Below are 4,408 nucleotides of genomic sequence, written 5' to 3' on the forward strand. Positions count from 1 at the left end.
TTAGGGGGTGGATGTTGTGATTGTGCATTTTAATTATCTTAGTTTGACCTTCTGTTTAAATTAGATGCCGGATCAATTGAGCAATATCCCCCCGTAATAAGCAATTGAGCTATCTCCATTGAGTTTTTAAATTTTTTTCCCGTATTTTTGTTTGGGAAATTATTTGATTACAAGAAAGCAAGTTACTAAGTTTGCTACTATGCCCTTTTAAAAGAATACCCATAAATTTTTACATGATATGTAGCACCATAATAATGAACATAGTATTATTTTTTTTCTTCACTTATGACAAAAAAAGTTGGACTCAAAAGCATGAATTTTGGTATATCATAAGCTTTGGAGAATATCTGGGGCTTGATTCTATTATTTCAAGAGGTTCTAAACATGCCTCAAGTGCCTATTGAGCTATCTCCCCTCACCCCAGAATAGAGTGAGATTGCTCAATTGATCCTAATTGCCTGTCAACGTGTCTAGTCGAAATCCATCGGACTTCGAGATACTTTTACGAGTGATTAGAAGTGAAACTTACTCAATTCAGTATACCAGTCGTGTTCTTATATTTTTTTCAGTGAACCCCTTTACTCTCTTCTCAATAATTCAAACTCTCGCAACTCAAAGTGTTCCTCACCCTTTGTTACTATTTCAGGATACCAAAACCTTTTTGTGGTTGACTTCACCGCCAATATCTAGTAAGCTTTATGAGTAGCACCCACCAAAAAAAAAACAAAGTTTTTGAACAAATTCTTGCAAAAAATGCCCAAAAACAGACTTTTTGAGTTTTTTTTGCAAAATACAGTTTTATAGTTTTTTTGGAGGCTTCGTTAAATCAATTTTGCTAACCTAAAAAACAAGTTAGACCATCTTATCAAAACAATTTGAAATCCCTCCCTGTGAAAATATCGTGGATCCGCCCGTGGTTTTAATCCACACTCTTCAAATTTATGCCCTCCTAACTTTGTTATTTATTCCTGATTTCAGCAGGCCAATTAAAAACGTATAATAAATCATAATAATAAATTCTTGTTCAAGAAGGGAACAGACTTGATTATTATCTACAAAACTCAAAACTTTATTAAAAAACTTACCATCTTGTAAGAACACCAAAAAAGCCAGTTAGCTGCCTTTCAAGTGGTGTCTTTATGAGCAAACAACATAGAAAACAGTTAACTTCTGATTACTTACAAAAAAAAACATTTATCAAAAGCTCGTTATCATAAATATAAAGATCCCGTATAAGATGCAGATCTGAATTTAAATAATTAATTTGAAAATTCAAAAAATCCTCATTTAAATTTGTGTCTAAGGCATAAGAAAGATTAATTAATGAACGAAATCTATTTTTAAGTTTTTTCTTGTGGCTTATCATTTTTTCTGTGTTTTGTAAATTGTTTTTACGTTTATTATTTGAGAATGCGTCATAAATGTCTTGATTGGTGATTATTCTATTGATTAGTAAGCATTGGTGTTGCAACTTTATGATTTTAGTCATTAACTTCAGTGTTTCATGCATATGCAACTCTTTGATGTAACAGAACTTATATTTCACTTGTGTTTTAGTTTTCGGAGACTGTCTGTGTTTTGCAAATTGAAGTGTCAGCTTTTGTTGGTTTTCAGTTTTAACTAATCGGTTTTGTAGCAGTTTCACAATTCAGTACAGAATACTGATATATTGGTTGAATATCAGTTTTGTGAAAGATTAGAAGTTGCTTTTGAGTAAATTTTTGCCGCAAGTGCTACATACTGAACGCATCTCGAGATACTCTTTTAAAACTTTTCTGAGCATGCAACTTGAAATTCAGCTTGTCACTCAATTAAAGGCCAAGGTTATTTTGGGGACGTTTCTGCAATGTGATTAATCATTTGGGACAATTTCGATCCGAATTCTATTTATCTTGATTAATAGTTGAATTGTTTTCAATCAGCCAAATTTTAACACTTTTTAATTGGTTTGCTTTTGCGTCTTTTTATTATTTTTTGTAGCAGCTAGGCTACAAGCATAGGCTTACAAGGTTACTTTTGAGCTTACACAGAACTTCGGCAGATCATTCATATATAAGAGAAAAAGGAAGAGCCTCAAAATTGACCCTCTTGAAACCCCATAGGCAACAGGATATGATCTAGATACCTTGTTCTCTGCTACTTCATATTGAAACCGATCTTTCAAATACGTTGATATCAAACTTTCCGTGTTCCCCCATAATCCAAAAGCTCTTCATTTCTTTATCGGAATTCAATGGTCAACAGTGTCAAAAGCTTTTGAAATGTCGAGCATTGTACAAGTCAATGTATCTTTGTTGCCTACTACGAAAATCAAAGTGGTCGTCAGCTAAGATTTATTACTTCTGCAAAAAATCAACTAACCGTTTAAACATAATTTTTTCGAATTAAAGAGTTCGAATTAAAGTTATTGATATATAGTTGATATATGGTTGAATTTTCCCAATTTTCAAGCAGCTTGGGAAATTGCATTCAAACATTAATCTTTAAATTAGACTTGATATACATTCGCAAATAACCTGATTCATTTTTTAAATCAGAAAATTTTTTTTGCTTTTAAATGTTTTGACTCTACGGCTTTGACGGCTTTAAGTCCGTTAATTAGGTTGCAAATTTTAGTCACTTTTGTTTCTTCCATATACAGTGTTTTTCTTCTTTTATGTGGGCTAAATTTGGAGATATTCTGTGCTTTTCAGATAATGTTTCTCCGATTGATTCAAAATGGGAACTAAGTTCCTCTGGTGACGGATATTTTTTCGTAGTTTGCTTAGTGGTTTTGCTTTTTTCATCAATTACACCGCAAAAATTTTTTATTAAATTTTTCGAAATTGTTTGTGTTAAGTAAGTTTGATTGTGCGTGGCCTTGGCTTTGCGACAAACTGATTCAAAATTCTTGCTGATTTTTACCAGAGCTAGAGTATTTTATTTGTAAATGGATTTTCTTTAAAGCGGCAGCTCGTTTTCTGTTACAAGCATTTACTACAATATTTGTCACCTAGTTTTTTTTTTCAATTGGAACAGTTTTTTCTGAGTTTTTGGAATTAATTTGTCGGAATGTTCTCCTATGATTTTGATTAGGAGAATCCAGTTGTTATCCACTTTCGTATGCTCTAGTAAGTTAGTCTCTTTAGTTTTTGTAAATTCATCCCAGAAACATAAATTTGCTTTCAAAACAAAATAATCGTTTTCTAAAGGTTTTAATGGTCATTTCCATATTTTAATTGGTTCTTGCTTGCTCTGATTTTTGGTATTAGTTGGAAAAGTCATGTGAATTGAGTGATGACCCGATACAATAAGGGCCTCTACAGTCATTTCATTTGAATTAATTGCAAGCAAAGATCAAGCCAACTTGAGTTTGTTTCCGTATCTCGGGTGGTTTTAAGATCATTGACAAGTTCTATATCTAAATTTCTGAGAGATTTCTTCACACTGGACACGTTGTTTTTAACCAAGTCAGTCTTAAAAACGCCTCACAAATTATTCCTGTTTTTTTATTGCAATTTAATTTATTTTACCTACTCAGCAAGCAAATCAAGAAAATCTTCTGGTTTTATTTTTGGTTCTTTGTATTTTGACGGAGGTAGCAGGAGTTTTTAATTAATTTTGATATGTAGCACCATAATAATGAACATAGTATTATTTTTTTTCTTCACTTATGACAAAAAAAGTTGGACTCAAAAGCATGAATTTTGGTATATCATAAGCTTTGGAGAATATCTGGGGCTTGATTCTATTATTTCAAGAGGTTCTAAACATGCCTCAAGTGCCTATTGAGCTATCTCCCCTCACCCCAGAATAGAGTGAGATTGCTCAATTGATCCTAATTGCCTGTCAACGTGTCTAGTCGAAATCCATCGGACTTCGAGATACTTTTACGAGTGATTAGAAGTGAAACTTACTCAATTCAGTATACCAGTCGTGTTCTTATATTTTTTTCAGTGAACCCCTTTACTCTCTTCTCAATAATTCAAACTCTCGCAACTCAAAGTGTTCCTCACCCTTTGTTACTATATATTGCAAGCAAAGATCAAGGCAACTTGAGTTTGTTTCCGTATCTCGGGTGGTTTTAAGATCATTGACAAGTTCTATATCTAAATTTCTGAGAGATTTCTTCACACTGGACACGTTGTTTTTAACCAAGTCAGTCTTAAAAACGCCTCACAAATTATTCCTGTTTTTTGATTGCAATTTAATTTATTTTACCTACTCAGCAAGCAAATCAAGAAAATCTTCTGGTTTTATTTTTGGTTCTTTGTATTTTGACGGAGGTAGCAGGAGTTTTTAATTAATTTTGATTTCAAAAGTTCGTATTTGCGTTGTACTATTTGTCAGTTCTTCAGGCAACTTCAACTATCAGTTTTTAGAGAAACGGTTGTGGCACTCCACCTCTTTTGGCAATCTGTTATTATTC

This window comes from Symsagittifera roscoffensis, chromosome 4 (assembly GCF_963678635.1).
Source record: "Symsagittifera roscoffensis chromosome 4, txSymRosc1.1, whole genome shotgun sequence".
Lineage (NCBI taxonomy): Eukaryota > Metazoa > Xenacoelomorpha > Acoela > Convolutidae > Symsagittifera > Symsagittifera roscoffensis.